At 39.4% G+C, this 18,077-nt stretch overlaps 2 non-coding genes across 2 annotated transcripts; one reads left to right on the top strand and one right to left on the bottom strand.

The window, feature by feature from the left end:
- Nucleotides 1-10,595: 10,595 nt before the first annotated feature.
- On the bottom strand, nt 10,596-10,703 carry LOC112724366 (small nucleolar RNA R71). The gene has a single exon (XR_003163531.1). It is a non-coding gene; the product is annotated as a small nucleolar RNA R71 (small nucleolar RNA).
- Nucleotides 10,704-16,623: 5,920 nt separating this feature from the next.
- On the top strand, nt 16,624-16,731 carry LOC112725814 (small nucleolar RNA R71). The gene has a single exon (XR_003164897.1). It is a non-coding gene; the product is annotated as a small nucleolar RNA R71 (small nucleolar RNA).
- Nucleotides 16,732-18,077: the final 1,346 nt, after the last annotated feature.

The raw sequence follows: 18,077 nt of genomic DNA, 5'->3' as shown, positions 1-18,077 counted from the left end.
CATGATGCCAATACCATGGTTCACAACTTCGCACAACTAACCAACAAGTGCACTGGGTCGTCCAAGTAATACCTTACGTGAGTAAGGGTCGAATCCCACGTAGATTGTTGGTATGAAGCAAGCTATAGTCACCTTGTAAATCTCAGTCAGGCAGATATAAAACAGTAATGGGGTTTTCGAAAATACTACTAAAATAAGGATAGAAATACTTATGTAATTCATTGGTTAGAATTTCAGATAAGCGTGTAGAGATGCTTTCGTTCCTCTGAACCTCTGCTTTCCTGCTACCTTCATCCAATCAATCTTACTCCTTTCTATGGCTAGCTTTATGTAAGGATGTCACCGGTGCCAATGGCTACTTTCGATCTCTCTCGGGAAAATGATCCAAATGCTCTGTCACAGCACGGCTAATCGTCTGGAGGCATCACCTTTGTCGTTGGTTGCATCCTATTCCTCCTTGTGAAAATGGTCCGATGCGCTGTCACTGCATGGCTAATCATCTGGAGGTTCTCGATCATACTGGAATAGGATTTACTATCCTTTTGCGTCTGTCACTATGCCCAGCACTCGCGAGTTTGAAGCTCGTCACAGTCATTCAATCCCAGAATCCTACTCAGAATACCATGGACAAGGTTTAGACTTTCCGGATTCTCATGAATGCCGCCATCAATCTAGCTTATACCACGAAGATCCCAATATCTCGGACTCGGTCCCCTGTATTAGTAATCTAAGAGATACTCGTTCAATCGAAGGTAGAACGGGAGTGGTTGTCAGGCACGCGTTCATAGGGAATGATGATGATTGTCACGTTCATCACATTCAGGTTGAAGTGCGAATGAATATCTTAGAAGTGGAATAAGTTGAATTGAATAGAAAACAGTAGTACTTTACATTAATCTTTGAGGAACAGCAGAGCTCCACACCTTAATCTATGGAGTGCAGAAACTCTACCGTTGAAAATACATAAGTGATAATGGAGTTCATTAGTCTCGGCCCCAGAGGGGAACCGGAGTAACCAAGACTCGAATACAATGATAAAAAGTTCTATTTATAATAAACTAGTCACTAGGGTTTACAAAAGTAAGTAATTGATACATAAATCCACTTCCGGGGCCCACTTGGTGTGTGCTTGGGCTGAGCTTGAGTGTGACACGTGTAGAGGTCATTTCTGGAGTTGAACACCAGATTTGGTGCCAGTTTGGGCGTTGAACTCCACTTTGCAACTTGTTTCTGGCGCTGGATGCCAGAATTGGGTAGAGAGCTGGCGTTGAACGCCAGTTTGCGTCATCTAAACTTGGGCAACGTATGAACTATTATATATTTCTGGAAAGCCCTGGATGTCTACTTTCCAATGCAATTGGAAGCGCGCCATTTTGAGTTCTGTAGCTCCAGAAAATCCATTTTGAGTGCAGGGAGGTCAGAATCCAACAGCATCAGCAGTCCTTCTTCAACCTCTGAATCTGATTTTTGCTCAAGTCCCTCAATTTTAGCCAGAAAATACCTGAAATCACAGAAAAACACACAAACTCATAGTAAAGTTAAGAAATGTGAATTTAACATAAAGACTAATGAAAACATCCCAAAAAGTAACTAGATTCTACTAAAAATATACTAAAAACAATGCCAAAAAGCGTATAAATTATCCGCTCATCACAACACCAAACTTAAATTGTTGCTTGTCCCCAAGCAACTGAAAATCAAATAGGATAAAAAGAAGAGAATATACTATAAATTCCAAACTATCAATGAAACATAGCTCCAATCAGATGAGCGGGACTTGTAGCTTTTTGCCTCTTGAATAGTTTTGGCATCTCACTTTATCCATTGAGGTTTAGAATGATTGGCATCTATAGGAACTCAGAGTTCAGATAGTGTTATTGATTCTCCTAGTTCAGTATGATGATTCTTGAACACATCTATTTTATGAGTCTTGGCCGTGGCCTTAAGCACTTTGTTTTCCACTATTACCACCGGATACATAAATGCCACAGACACATAATTGGGTGAACCTTTTCAGATTGTGACTCAGCTTTGCTAAAGTCCCCAATTAGAGGTGTCCAGGGTTCTTAAGCACACTCTTTTTTTTTTGCTTTGGACCTTGACTTTAACCGCTCAGTCTCAAGTTTTCACTTGACACCTTCACGCCACAAGCACATGGTTAGGGACAGCTTAGTTTAGCCGCTTAGGCCAGGATTGTATTCTTGTAGGCCCTCCTATCCACTGATGCTCAAAGCCTTGGGATCCTCTTTATTTGCCCTTGCCTTTTGGTTTTAAGGGTTATTGGCTTTTTGCTCTTGCCTCTTGGTTTTAAGAGCTTTGGCTTTTTCTGCTTGCTTTTTCTTTTTCTTTCTATTTTTTTTTCTTTTCGCCTATTTTTTTTTCTGCAAGCTTTGTTCTTTGCTGCTTTTTCTTGCTTCAAGAATCATTTTTATGATTTTTCAGATTATCAAATAACATGTCTCCTTGTCATCATTCCTTCAAGAGCCAACATATTTAACATTCTTAAACAACAACTTCAAAAGACATATGCACTGTTCAAGCATTCAGTCAGAAAATAAGAAGCATTGTCACCACATCAATATAATTTAAACTAAGTTCAAGGATAAATTCAAAACTCATGTACTTCTTGTTCTTTTGAATTAAAACATTTTTCATTTAAGAGAGGTGATAGATTCATAGGACATTAATAACTTTAAGACATAGTTACTAACTACTAATGATCATGTAATGAAGACACAAACATAGATAAGCACATAACATAGAAAACGAAAAACAGAAGAAATAAGAACAAGGAATGAATCCACCTTAGTGATGGTGGCGTTTCCTTCTTGAGGAACCAATGATGTCCTTGAGCTCTTCTATGTCTCTTCCTTGTCTTTGTTGCTCCTCCCTCATTGCTTTTTGATCTTCTCTTATTTCATGAAGGATGATGGAGTGCTCTTGATGTTCCACCCTTAGTTGTCCCATATTGGAACTCAATTCTCCCAGGGAGGTGTTGATTTGCTCCCAATAGTTTTGTGGAGGTAAATGCATTTGAGGCATCTTCAGGATCTCATGGTGATGAGCTTCCTGCGCCTCTTGAGCTCCATGAATGAGCTCTCTTGCTTGCTCCATCTTTTTCTTAGTGATGGGCTTATCCTCTTTAATGAGGATGTCTCCCTCTATGTCAATCCCAGCCGAATTGCACAGGTGACAAATGAGGTGAGGAAAGGCTAACCTTGCTATAGTGGAGGACTTGTCAGCCACCTTGTAGAGTTCTTGAGGTATAATCTCATGAACTTCTACCTCTTCTCCAATCATGATGCTATGGATCATGATGGCCCGGTCTATAGTAACTTCAGACCGGTTGCTAGTGGGAATGATTGAGCATTGAATGAACTCCAACCATCCTTTAGCTACAGGCTTAAGGTCCAGTCTTCTTAGTTAAACCGGTTTGCCTTTTGAGTCAATTTTCCATAAGGACTTGGTCTAACCTTTGATCAAAGTTGACTCTCCTTGTGTAGGGGCGTGCGTTCTCTTCCATGTTTGGCAAGTTGAACGCCAACCTCACATTTTTCGGACTAAAATCTAAGTATTTCCCCCGAACCATTGTAACATAGTTCTTTGGATCCGGGTTCTTACTTTGATCATGGTTCTTGGTGATCCATGCATTGGCATAGAACTCTTGAACCATTAGGATGCCGACTTGTTAGATGGGTTTTGTTAGAACTTCCCAACCTCTTCTTTGAATTTCATGTCGGATCTCCGGATACTCATTTCTTTTGAGTTTGAAAGGGACCTCGGGGATCACCTTCTTCTTGGCCACAACATCATAGAAGTGGTCTTGATGGGCTTTGGAGAAGAACCTTTCCATCTCCCATGACTTGGAGGTGGAAGCTTTTGTCTTCCCTTTTCCTTTTCTAGAGGATTCTCCGGTCTTAGGTGCCATCAATGGTAATGGAAAAACAAAAATCTTATGCTTTTACCACACCAAACTTAGAATTTTGCTCGCCCTCGAGCAAGAGAAGAAAGAAAAGATGAAGAAGAAGAAGAAATGGAGGAGAGGGAGAAGGGGTTGTGTTTCGGCCAAGAAGAGAAGAGAGGGTTGTGTTGTGTGAAAATGAGGAAGAATGGAGGGTTATATATAGGGATGGGAGGGGGGTGAAGGTTCGGCCATTTAGGGTGGGTTTGGGTGGAAAATTGATTTTGAATTTTGAAGGTAGGTGAAGTTTATGAGGTAGGTTTATGGGGAAGAGTGGATGGATGTGAATGGTGAAGAGGTGATGGGGAAGAGAGATTGAGGTAATTGGTGAAGGGTTTTGGGGAAGAGTGTTTATGGGATTGTGTGAAAGAGGGGTGAGAAGAAGTGAGTGAAGGTAGGTGGGGATCCTGTGGGGTCCACAGATCCTGAGGTGATCCTGTGGGATCCACAGATCCTGAGGTGTTCAGGGATTTACAACCTTGCACCAAATTGGGCATGCAAAAATGCCCTTGCACACAACTCTGGGCGTTCAGCGCCAGGTTGGTGCCCATTTTAGGCGTTCAACGCCCATTTGTTGCCCATTTCTGGCGTTGAATGCCAGATCCATGCTTGTTCTGGGCGTTCAGCGCCATCTCTTCTCCAGGGTGCATTTCTGGCGTTTAGCGCCAGAACCATGTTCTGTTCTGGCGTTGAACGCCCAAAACATGCTTCTTACTGGCGTTTAAACGCCAGTAAGGCCTTCCTCCAGGGTGTGATTTTTCTTCTGCTGTTTTTGATTCCGTTTTCAATTTTTATATTTATTTTGTGACTCCACATGATCATGAACCTAATAAAACATGAAAAACAAAAATAAAATTAGCTAAATAAACATTGGGTTGCCTCCCAACAAGCGCTTCTTTAATGTCAATATCTTGACAGTGGGATCTCATGGAGCCTCACAGATGTGCAGAGCTTTGTTGAAACCTCCCAACACCAAACTTAGAGTTTGGATATGGGGGTTTGACACCAAACTTAGAGTTTGGTTGTGGCCTCCCAACACCAAACTTAGAGTTTGACTGTGGGGGCTTTGGTTGACTCTGCTTTGAGAGAAGCTTTTTCTGCTTCCTCTCCATGGATGCAGAGAGAGATCCTTGAGTTGTAAACACAAGGTTGTCCTCATTCAATTGAAGGATCAATTCTCCTCTGTCCACATCAATCACAGCTCTTGCTGTGGCTAGGAAAGGTCTTCCTAGGATGATGGATTCATCCTCTTCCTTTCCAGTATCCAAGACTATGAAATCAGTAGGGATGTAAAGGCCTTCAACCTTTACTAACACGTCCTCTATTTGTCCATAAGCCTATTTTCTTGAATTGTCTGCCATCTCTAATGAGATTTTAGCAGCTTGCATCCCATAGATTCCCAGTTTCTCTATTACAGAGAGGGGCATGAGGTTTATTCCTGAACCAAGGTCACACAGAGCCTTAAAGATCATGGTGCCTATGGTACAAGGTATTATGAACTTTCCAGGATCCTGTCTCTTCTGAGGCAATGTCAGTTGATCCAGATCACTTAGTTCATTGGTGAACAAGGGAGGTTCATCTTTCTAAGTTTCAATACCAAATAATTTGGCATTCAGCTTCATGATTGCACCAAGAAACTTGGCAGCTTGCTCTTCAGTAACATCCTCAATCTCTTTAGAAGATGAATACTTATCAGAGCTCATGAATGGCATAAGGAGGTTTAATGGAATCTCTATGGTCTCTAGATGAGTCTCAGATTCCTTTGGTTCCTCAAAAGGAAGCTCCTTATTGATCACTGGACGTCCCAGGAGGTCTTCTTCCTTGGGATTCACGTCCTCTCCTTCCCTTACAGGTTCGGCCATGGTGCTTATGTCAATGGCCTTGCACTCTCATTTTGGATTTTCTTCTGTATTGCTTGGGAGAGTACTAGGAGGGATTTCAGTGATCCTTTTACTCAGCTGGCCCACTTGTGCTTCCAAATTTCTAATGTAAGACCTTGTTTCATTCATGAAACTTACAGTGGCCTTAGATAGATCAGAGACTAAGTTTGCTAAATTAGAGGTATTTTGTTCAGAGTTCTCTGTCTGTTGCTGAGTGGATGATGAAAAAGGTTTACTATTGTTAAACCTATTTCTTCCACCATTATTAAAGCCTTGTTGAGGCTTTTGTTGATCCTTCCATGAGAGATTTGGGTGATTTCTCCATGAGGGATTATAGGTGTTTCCATATGGTTCACCCATGTAATTTACCTCTGCTATTGCAGGGTTCTCAGGATCATAAGCTTCTTCTGCATAAGAAGCCTCTTGAGTACTGTTGGATGCAGCTTGCATTCTGATGAGCGGATAATTTATACGCTATTTGACACTGCTTTTAGTATGTTTTTAGTAGGATCTAGTTACTTTTAGGGATGTTTTCATTAGTTTTTATGTTAAATTCACATTTCTGGACTTTACTACGAGTTTGTGTGTTTTTCTATGATTTCAGGTATTTTCTGGCTGAAATTGAGGGACTTGAGCAAAAATCAGATTCAGAGGTTGAAGAAGGACTGCTGATGCTGTTGGATTCTGACCTCCCTTCACTCAAAGTGGATTTTCTGGAGCTACAGAACTCGAAATGGCGCTCTTCCAATTGCGTTGGAAAGTAGACATCCAGGGCTTTCCAGCAATATATAATAGTCCATACTTTGGCCAAGAATTCACGACGTAAACTGGCGTTCAACGCCAGCCTTCTGCCCAAATCTGGCGTCCAGCGCCAGAAAAGGATCCAAAACCAGAGTTAAACGCCCAAACTGGCACAAATACTGGCGTTCAACTCCACAAATGGCCTCTGCACGTGCAACACTTAGGCTCAGCCCAAACACACACCAAGTGGATCCCGGAAGTGGATTTATTCATCAATTACTTACTCATGTAAACCCTAGTGACTAGTTTATTATAAATAGGACCTCTTACTATTGTATTAGACGTCTTTTTGACCATCTTTGGATTACCTTATGATCCTTTGATCACGCTTTAGGGGGCTGGCCATCTCGGCCATGCCTGGACCTTTCACTTATGTATTTTTAATGGTAGAGTTTCTACACTCCATAGATTAAGGTGTGGAGCTCTGCTGTTCCTCAAAGATTAATGCAAAGTACTACTGTTTTCTATTCAATTCTTCTTATTTCTCTTCTAAGATATCCATTCGCACCCAAGAACGTGATGAAGGTGATGATTATGTGTGACGCTCATCATCCTTCTCCTTTATGAACGCGTGCCTGACAAACACTTCTGTTCTACATGAAATAAGCTAGAATGAATATCTCTTAGATCTCCTAACCAGAATCTTCGTGGCGTAAGCTAGAATGATGGCGGCATTCAAGAGAATCCGGAAGGTCTAAACCTTGTCTGTGGTATTCTGAGTAGGATTCAATGATTGAATGACTGTGACGAGCTTCAAACTCGCGATTGTTGGGCGTTAGTGACAGACGCAAAAGGAGGGTGAATCCTATTCCAGCATGATCGAGAACCGACAGATGAATAGCCGTGTCGTGACAGGGTGCGTGAGCATATTATTCACTGAGAGGAGGGGATGTAGCCACTGACAACGGTGATGCCCTTGCATACAGCTAGCCATGGAAAGGAGTAAGACCGATTGGATGAAGATAGCAGGAAAGCAGAGGTTCAGAGGAACAAAAAGCATCTCCATTCGCTTATCTGAAATTCCTACCAATGATTTACATAAGTACCTCTATCCCTATCTTATTATATAATATTCGAAAACACCATTATCACTTCATATCTGCCTGACTGAGATTTACAAGGTGACCATAGCTTGCTTCATACCAACAATCTCCGTGGGATTCGACCCTTACTCACGTAAGGTATTACTTGGACGACCCAGTGCACTTGCTGGTTAGTTGTATCGAAGTTGCGAACCATGGTATTGGCACCATATTCTTGGTGCCACTGCCAGGGAAAGAAAGAGCCATGAACTTTAAATAATTAAAGTGTAATCACGATTACGCGTACCAAGTTGCTCACGTTGGTAGGGATTGTTCGAGCCTGGACATCACAATTTCGTGCACCAAGTTTTTGGCGCCGTTGCCGGGGATTGTTTGAGTTTTCGGCAAGCTTTTGGTCCGGTAACATCAGTGCCAGATTCCCTTTTGATCCGGCAACAGCACCAAGTTTTTGGCGCCGTTGCCGGGGATTGTTTGAGTTTGGACAACTGACGGTTCATCTTGTTGCTCAGATTGGGTAACTTTCTTTTCGTTTTCTTTTCAAAAAGTTTTCAAAAATCTTTCAAAAACTCTTCTTTTGTTTTCGAAAAAAAAAATGTTTTCAAAAATTTATTCAAAATTTTTAAGAATGAATTCTAGTGTTTCATGAAGCATGTGAAGCCTGGCTGGCTGTAAAGCCATGTCTAAATTCATTTGGACTGAGGCTTGCAATTTGTTATCAAGAGCAAATTAGTTGTTGCTCATCCACCTACTGCTGATCCATGATCACCTGCTGAAGCTTGGCTGGCCATTGGCCATGTCTAGTGTTTTGGACTGGAGCTTTCTTTGAAAGCTTGGCTGGCTAGTGAGCCATGTCTAATTCCTGGACTGAAGCTTTAGACTAAGAATGCAAGATTCCTGGAATTCATATTAAAAATTTTGGAATCCTTATTTTTTCTTTTTCATATAATTTTCGAAAAAAAAATCCAAAAAAATCAGAAAATCATAAAAATAAAAAATATTTTGTGTTTCTTGTTTGAGTCTTGAGTCATATTATAAGTTTGGTGTCAATTGCATATGCATCTTACATTTTTTCGAAAATATCATGCATTCATAGTGTTCTTCATGATCTTCAAGTTGTTCTTGGTAAGTCTTCTTGTTTGATCTTGATGATTTTTTTGTTTTGTGTCTTTTCATGTTTATCATATGCATTCTTGAATTCTTAGTGTCTAAGCATTAAAGAATTCTAAGTTTGGTGTCTTGCATGTTTTCTTTGTATTAAAAATTTTTCAAAAATATGTTCTTGATGTTCATCATGACATTCAAAGTGTTCTTGGTGTTCATCTTGACATTCATAGCATTCTTGCATGCATTCATTGTCTTGATCTAAAAATTTTCATGCATTGCATCCTTTTAGTGTTTTTCTCTTGCATCATAAAAATTCAAAAATAAAAAAAATATCTTTCCCTTTTTCTCTCATCAAATTCGAAAATTTGGATTGACTTTTTCAAAAATTTTTTAAAATCAAGTTGTTTCTTATGAGTCAAATCAAATTTTCAATTTGAAAATCTTATCTTTTTCAAAATCTTTTTCAAAAATCAAATCTTTTTCAAAATTATTAGTTATTTTCGAAAATTCAAAAAAAAAATAATTTTCAAAAATATTTTTCTTATTTTTATACCAAATTTTCGAAAATAACATAATCAATTAATGTTTTGATTCAAAAATTTGAAGTTTGTTACTTGCTTGTTAAGAAAGATTCAAACTTTAAGTTCTAGAATCATATCTTGTGATTTCTTATGAATCAAGTCATTAATTGAGATTTTAAAAATCAAATCTTTTTCAAAACTAATTTCTATCATATCTTTTCAAAAATATCTTCTTATCTTATCTTTTTCAAAAATATCTTTTCAAAATATCTTTTCTAACTTCCTAACTTCTTATCTTTTCAAAATTTGTTTCAACTAACTAACTAACTTGTTGTTTGTTTCTTAACTTTTTCAAAACCACCTAACTAACTCTCTCTCTCTCATTTTCGAAAATCTCTTCCCTCTTTTTCAAAAAAATTTCTTTTTAATCAACTAATTATTTTTATTTTTGATTTTAAAAATTTTTGAAAAATACTAACATTTTTCAAAAACCATTTTCGAAAATCACTAACTCTTTTTCAAAAATATTTTTCGAAAATTCTCCCTCTCTCATCTCATTCTATTTATTTATTCATCTACCAACATCTCATCTCACATCTCAAAGCCTCCTCACAGTTGTGTTTCTTCCATTACATTACATTCCTTGTCTCCCCCTCTTTTCTTCCACTCACAAAGGGATCCCTATACTGAGATATAAAGGATCTCTATTATTATTATTATTATTATTTTTCTGTGCCTTCTTCTTTGTCATATGAGCAGGAGCAAGGATAAGAACATTCTTGTGGAAGCAGATCCAGAACCTGAAAGGACTCTGAAGAGAAAATTAAGAGAAGCTAAATTACAACAATCCAGAGATAACCTTTCAGAAATTTTCGAACAGGAAGAGGAGATGGCAGCCGAAAATAATAATAATGTAAGGAAGATGCTTGGTGACTTTACTGCACCTAATTCCAATTTACATGGAAGAAGCATCTCCATTCCTGCCATTGGAGCAAACAACTTTGAGCTGAAACCTCAATTAGTTTCTCTGATGCAGCAGAACTGCAAGTTTCATGGACTTCCATCTGAAGATCCTTTTCAGTTCTTAACTGAATTCTTGCAGATATGTGATACTGTCAAGACTAATGGAGTAGATCCTGAAGTCTACAGGCTCATGCTTTTCCCTTTTGCTGTAAGAGACAGAGCTAGATTATGGTTGGATTCTCAACCCAAAGACAGCCTGAACTCTTGGGATAAGCTGGTCATGGCTTTCTTAGCCAAGTACTTTCCTCCTCAAAAGCTGAGCAAGCTTAGAGCTGATGTTCAAACCTTCAGACAGAAAGAAGGTGAATTCCTCTATGAAGCTTGGGAAAGATACAAACAGTTGACCAAAAAGTGTCCTTCTAACATGCTTTCAGAATGGACCATCCTGGATATATTCTATGATGGTCTGTCTGAGTTATCAAAGATGTCATTGGATACTTCTGCAGGTGGATCCATTCACCTAAAGAAAACGCCTGCAGAAGCTCAAGAACTCATTGACATGGTTGCTAATAACCAGTTCATGTACACTTCAGAAAGGAATCCTGTGAATAATGGGACGCCTATGAAGAAGGGAGTTCTTGAAGTTGATACTCTGAATGCCATATTGGCTCAGAATAAAATATTGACTCAGCAAGTCAATATGATCTTTCAGAGTCTGCATGGAATGCAAGCTGCATCCAACAGTACTCAAGAGGCATCTTCTAAAAAAGAAGCCTATGATCCTGAGAACCCTGCAATAGCAGAGGTGAATTACTTAGGTGAACCTTATGGAAACACCTATAACTCAACATGGAGAAATCATCCAAATTTCTCATGGAAGGATCAAAAGCCCCAACAAGGCTTTAATAATGGTGGAAGAAACAGGTTTAGCAATAGCAAGCCTTTTCCATCATCAACTCAGCAACAGACAGAGAACTCTGAACAAAATGCTTCTAATTTAGCAAATCTAGTCTCTGATCTATCTAAGGCCACTGTAAGTTTCATGAATGAAACAAGATCTTCCATTAGAAATCTGGAAGCACAAGTGGGCCAGCTGAGTAAAAGGATCACTGAAATCCCTCCTAGTACTCTCCCAAGCAATACAGAAGAGAATCCAAAAGGAGAGTGCAAGGCCATTGACATAAGCGCCATGGCCGAACCTGTGAGGAGAGGAGAGGACGTGAATCCCAAGGAGGAAGACCTCCTGGGACGTCCAGTGGTCAATAAGGAGCTTCCCTCTGAGGAACCAAAGGACTCTGAGGCTCATCTAGTGACCATAGAGATTCCATTGAACCTCCTTATGCCCTTCATGAGCTCTGATGAGTATTCCTCTTCTGAAGAGAATGAGGATGTTACTGAAGAGCAAACTGCCAAGTTTCTTGGTGCAATCATGAAGCTGAATGCCAAATTATTTGGCATTGATACTTGGGAAGTTGAACCTCCCTTGTTCATCAATGAACTAAGTGATCTGGATCAACTGACATTGCCTCAGAAGAGACAGGATCCTGGAAAGTTCATAATACCCTGCACCATAGGCACCATGATCTTTAAGGCTCTGTGTGACCTTGGTTCAGGAATAAACCTCATGCCACTCTCTGTAATAGAGAAACTGAGAATCTATGGGGTGCAAGCTGCTAAAATCTCACTAGAGATGGCAGACAGCTCAAGAAAATAGGCTTATGGGTAAGTAGAAGATGTATTAGTAAAGGTTGAGGGCCTTTACATCCCTGCTGATTTCATAGTCTTGGATACTGGAAAGGAAGAGGATGAATCCATCATCCTAGGAAGACCTTTCCTGGCCACAGCAAGAGCTGTGATTGATGTTGACAGAGGTGAAATAGTCCTTCAATGGAATGAGAACTCCCTTGTATTCAAAACTCAAGGATCTCCCTCTGCAACCATGGAGAGGAAGCTTGAAAAGCTTCTCTCAAAGCAGAGTCAACCAGCGCCCCCACAGTCAAACTCTAAGTTTGGTGTTGGGAGGCCACAACCAAACTCTAAGTTTGGTGTTGAACTCCCATATCCAAACTCTAAGTTTGGTGTTGGAGAGTCTCAACAAAGCTCTGCACATCTGTGAGGCTCCATGAGAGCCCACTGTCAAGCTATTGACATTAAAGAAGCGCTTGTTGGGAGGCAACCCAATGTTTATTTATCTAACTATATTTTTCTTAGTTATGTGTCTTTATAGGTTCATGATCATGAGGAGTCACAAAATAAATATAAAAATTAAAAACGGAATCAAAAACAGCAGAAGAAAAATCACACCCTAGAGGAGCATCTGTCTGGCGTTCAAACGCCAGAACAGAGCATAGTTCTGGCGCTGAACGCCCAAAATGGGCAGCATCCTGGCGCTGAACGCCCAGAACAAGCATGGTTCTGGCGTTCAACGCCAGAAAAGGCAGCAAATGGGCGTTGAACGCCCAAAATGGGCACCAACCTGGCGCTGAACGCCCAGAGTTGTGTGCAAAGGCATTTTGCATGCCTAAATTGGTGCAGGGATGTAAATGCCTTGACACCTCAAGATCTGTGTACCCCACAGGATCCCCACCTACCTCCACTCACTCTCTTCTCTCTTCTCAATCATCCTCTATTCCCAATAAACACTCTTCCCTATTAAACCTTTACCACTCACACCCATACACCCACTTACCTTCAAAAATTCAACATCTCTTCCCCACCCAATCCCACCCATATGGCCGAATACACACAGCCATCCATCTCCTCCATATCCTCTTCTTCTTCTATTCTTTCTTTTTTTGCTCGAGGGCGAGCAACATTCTAAGTTTGGTGTGGTAAAAGCATAACTTTTTTGTTTTTTTCCATAACCATTGATGGCACCTAAGGCCAGAGAAACCTCTAGAAAGAGGAAAGGGAAGACAAAAGCTTCCATCAAGGGTATATAGCTCAGCGGTAGAACATTTGACTGCAAATCAAGAGATCCCTGAGATACCTCACGGGATACATTTTCTTCCACACAATTATTGGAAGCAACTAAGGGTGGAACATCAAGAGCACTCCATCATCCTTCATGAAATCAGAGAAGATCTAAAAGCAATGAAGGAGGAGCAACAAAGACAAGGAAGAGACATAGAAGAGCTCAAGGACATCATTGGTTCCTCAAGAAGGAAACACCACCATTACTAAGGTGGATTCATTCCTTGTTCTTATTTCTTCTGTTTTTCGTTTTCTATGTTATGTGCTTATCTGTGTTTTCATTACATGATCATTAGTAGTTAGTAACTATGTCTTAAAGTTATGAATGTCCTATGAATCCATCACCTCTCTTAAATGAAAAATGTTTTAAATCAAAAGAACAAGAAGTACATGAGTTTCGAATTTATCCTTGAACTTAGCTTAATTATGTTGATGTGGTGGCAATGCTTCTTGTTCTGAATGTATGCTTGAACAGTGCATATGTCTTTTGAAGTTGTTGTTCATGAATGTTAAATATGTTGGCTCTTGAAAGAATGATGACTAGGAGACATGTTATTTGATAATCTGAAAAATCATAAAAATGATTCTTGAAGCAAGAAAAAGCAGCAAAGAACAAAGCTTGCAGAAAAAAAAAATAGGCGAAAAAAAAATAAGAAAAAGAAAAAGCAAGCAGAAAAAGCCAAAGCTCTTAAAACCAAGAGGCAAAAGCAAAAAGCCAATAACCCTTAAAACCAAAAGGCAAGGGCAAATAAAAAGGATCCCAAGGCTTTGAGCATCAGTGGATAGGAGGGCTTAAAGGAATAAAATCCTGGTCTAAGCGGCTAAACCAAGCTGTCCCTAACCATGTGCTTGTGGCGTGTAGGTGTCAAGTGAAAACTTGAGACTGAGCGGTTAAAGTCAAGGTCCAAAGCAAAAAAAGAGTGTGCTTAAGAACCCTGGATACCTCTAATTGGGGACTCTAGCAAAGCTGAGTCACAATCTGAAAAGGTTCACCCAATTATGTGTCTGTGGCATTTATGTATCCGGTGGTAATACTGGAAAACAAAGTGCTTAGGGCCACGGCCAAGACTCATAAAGAAGCTGTGTTCAAGAATCATTATACTGAACTAGGAGAATCAATAACACTATCTGAACTCTGAGTTCCTATAGATGCCAATCATTCTGAACCTCAATGGATAAAGTGAGATGCCAAAACTATTCAAGAGGCAAAAAGCTATAAGTCCCGCTCATTTGATTGAAGCTATGTTTCATTGATAGTTTGGAATTTATAGTATATTCTCTTCTTTTTATCCTATTTTGATTTTCAGTTGCTTGGGGACAAGCAACAATTTAAGTTTGGTGTTGTGATGAGCGGATAATTTATACGCTTTTTGACACTGTTTTTAGTATGTTTTTAGTAGGATCTAGTTACTTTTAGGGATGTTTTCATTAGTTTTTATGTTAAATTCACATTTCTGAACTTTACTACGAGTTTGTGTGTTTTTCTGTGATTTCAGGTATTTTCTGGCTGAAATTGAGGGACTTGAGCAAAAATCAGATTCAGAGGTTGAAGAAGGACTGCTGATGCTGTTGGATTCTGACCTCCCTGCACTCAAAGTGGATTTTCTGGAGCTACAGAACTCGAATCGGCTCGCTTCCAATTGCGTTGGAAAGTAGACATCCAGGGCTTTCCAGCAATATATAATAGTCCATACTTTGGCCAAGAATTGACGACGTAAACTGGCGTTCAACGCCAGCCTTCTGCCCAAATCTGGCGTCCAGCGCCAGAAAAGGATCCAAAACCAGAGTTAAACGCCCAAACTGGCACAAATACTGGCGTTCAACTCCACAAATGGCCTCTGCACGTGCAACACTTAGGCTCAGCCCAAACACACACCAAGTGGGCCCCGGAAGTGGATTTATTCATCAATTACTTACTCATGTAAACCCTAGTGACTAGTTTATTATAAATAGGACCTCTTACTATTGTATTAGACGTCTTTTTGACCATCTTTGGATTACCTTATGATCCTTTGATCACGCTTTAGGGGGCTGGCCATCTCGGCCATGCCTGGACCTTTCACTTATGTATTTTTAACGGTAGAGTTTCTACACTCCATAGATTAAGGTGTGGAGCTCTGCTGTTCCTCAAAGATTAATGCAAAGTACTACTGTTTTCTATTCAATTCTTCTTATTTCTCTTCTAAGATATCCATTCACACCCAAGAACGTGATGAAGGTGATGATTATGTGTGACGCTCATCATCCTTCTCTTTTATGAACGCGTGCCTGACAAACACTTCTGTTCTACATGAAATAAGCTAGAATGAATATCTCTTAGATCTCCTAACCAGAATCTTCGTGGCGTAAGCTAGAATGATGGCGGCATTCAAGAGAATCCGGAAGGTCTAAACCTTGTCTGTGGTATTCTGAGTAGGATTCAATGATTGAATGACTGTGACGAGCTTCAAACTCGCGATTGTTGGGCGTTAGTGACAGACGCAAAAGGAGGGTGAATCCTATTCCAGCATGATCGAGAACCGACAGATGAATAGCCGTGCCGTGACAGGGTGCGTGAGCATATTATTCACTGAGAGGAGGGGATGTAGCCACTGACAACGGTGATGCCCTTGCATACAGCCAGCCATGGAAAGGAGTAAGACCGATTGGATGAAGATAGCAGGAAAGCAGAGGTTCAGAGGAACGAAAAGCATCTCCATTCGCTTATCTGAAATTCCTACCAATGATTTACATAAGTACCTCTATCCCTATCTTATTATATAATATTCGAAAACACCATTATCACTTCATATCTGCCTGACTGAGATTTACAAGGTGACCATAGCTTGCTTCATACCAACAATCTCCGTGGGATTCGACCCTTACTCACGTAAGGTATTACTTGGACGACCCAGTGCACTTGCTGGTTAGTTGTATCGAAGTTGTGAACCATGGTATTGGCACCATATTCTTGGCGCCACTGCCAGGGAAAGAAAGAGCCATGAACTTTAGATAATTAAAGTGTAATCACGATTACGCGTACCAAGTTGCTCACGTTGCCAGGGATTGTTCGAGCCTGGACATCACAATTTCGTGCACCACATTCCATTCAGACTCTGAGAAATCATATTGACTTGCTGAGTCAATATTTTGTTCTGAGCCAATATGGCATTCAGAGTATCAATCTCAAGAACTCCCTTCTTCATAGGCGTCCCATTATTCACAGGATTCCTTTCAGAAGTGTACATGAACTGGTTATTTGTAACCATGTCAATGAGTTCTTGAGCTTCTGCAGGCATTTTCTTTAGGTGAATGGATCCACCTGCAGAGGTATCCAATGACATCTTAGATAACTCAGACAGACCATCATAGAATATATCCAGGATGGTCCATTCTGAAAGCATGTCAAAAGGACACTTTTTGGTCAGTCCTTTGTATCTCTCCCAAGCTTCATAGAGGGATTCACCTTCTTTCTGTCTGAAGGTTTGAACATCCACTCTAAGCTTGCTCAGCTTTTGAGGAGGAAAGAACTTGGCTAGGAAAGCCTTGACCAGCTTATCCCAAGAGTTCAGGCTATCCTTAGGTTGAGAGTCCAACCATACTCTAGCTCTGTCTCTTACAGCAAAAGGGAAAAGCATGAGCCTGTAGACTTCAGGATCTACTCCATTAGTCTTAACAGTATCACATATCTGCAAGAATTCAGTTAAGAACTGAAAAGGATCTTCAGATGGAAGTCCATGAAACTTGCAGTTCTGCTGCATCAGAGAAACTAGCTGAGGTTTCAGCTCAAAGTTGTTTGCTCCAATGGCAGGAATGGAGATGCTTCTTCCATGTAAATTGGAATTAGGTGCAGTAAAGTCACCAAGCATTCTCCTTGCATTATTGTTGTTGGGTTCGGCTGCCATCTCCTTTACTTGTTCGAAATTTTCAATAAGGTTGTCTTTGGATTGTTGTAATTTAGCTTCTCTTAGTTTCCTCTTCAGAGTCCTTTTAGGTTCTGGATCAGCTTCAACAAGAATGCCTTTTTCTTTGTCCCTGCTCATAAGAAAGAGAAGAGAAAAAGAAAAGAAATAGGGGTGAAGAAGAATGAAGAATCCAAACACAAGGGTAAGGATAGGAGCAGTGATGTGAGATGAAGAGATGAATAAATAATTAGAAGGAGATGAGGGAGAAGGATTTTCGAAAATTATTTTTGAAAAAGAGTTAGTGATTTTCGAAAATAGTTTTTGAAAAAGGTTAGTAATTTTCGAAAATTAAAATTAAGAATTAAAATAATTAATTAATTAAAAAGAAATTTTGAAAAAGAGGGAAGATGTTTTCGAAAATTAGAGAGAGAGAGAGTTAGTTAGGTGGTTTTGAAAAAGATAAGAAACACACAAAAAGTTAGTTAGTTAGTTGAAACAAATTTTGAAAAGATAAGAAGTTAGGAAGTTAGAAAAGATATTTTGAAATTATATTTTTGAAAAAGATAAGATAAGAAGATATTTTTGAAAAGATATGATTGAAATTGGTTTTGAAAAAGGTTTGATTTTTTTTTTAAATTACAATTAATGACTTGATTCACAAGAAATCATGAGATATGATTCTAGAACTTAAAGTTTGAATCTTTCTTAACAAGCAAGTAACAAACTTAAAATTTTTGAATCAAAACATTAATTGATGATGTTATTTTCGAAAATTATGAGATAAAATTAAGAAAAAGATTTTTGAAAAACATTTTTATAATTTTCGAAAATAACTAAGAAAAATGAAAAATATTTGATTTTTGAAAAAGATTTTGAAAAAGATAAGATTTTTAAATTGAAAATTTGATTTGACTCATAAAAACAACTAGATTTTAAAATTTTTTGAA

Source organism: Arachis hypogaea, chromosome 11 (genome assembly GCF_003086295.3).
Source record: "Arachis hypogaea cultivar Tifrunner chromosome 11, arahy.Tifrunner.gnm2.J5K5, whole genome shotgun sequence".
Lineage (NCBI taxonomy): Eukaryota > Viridiplantae > Streptophyta > Magnoliopsida > Fabales > Fabaceae > Arachis > Arachis hypogaea.
This window is presented reverse-complemented; position numbering and strand designations above follow the sequence as displayed.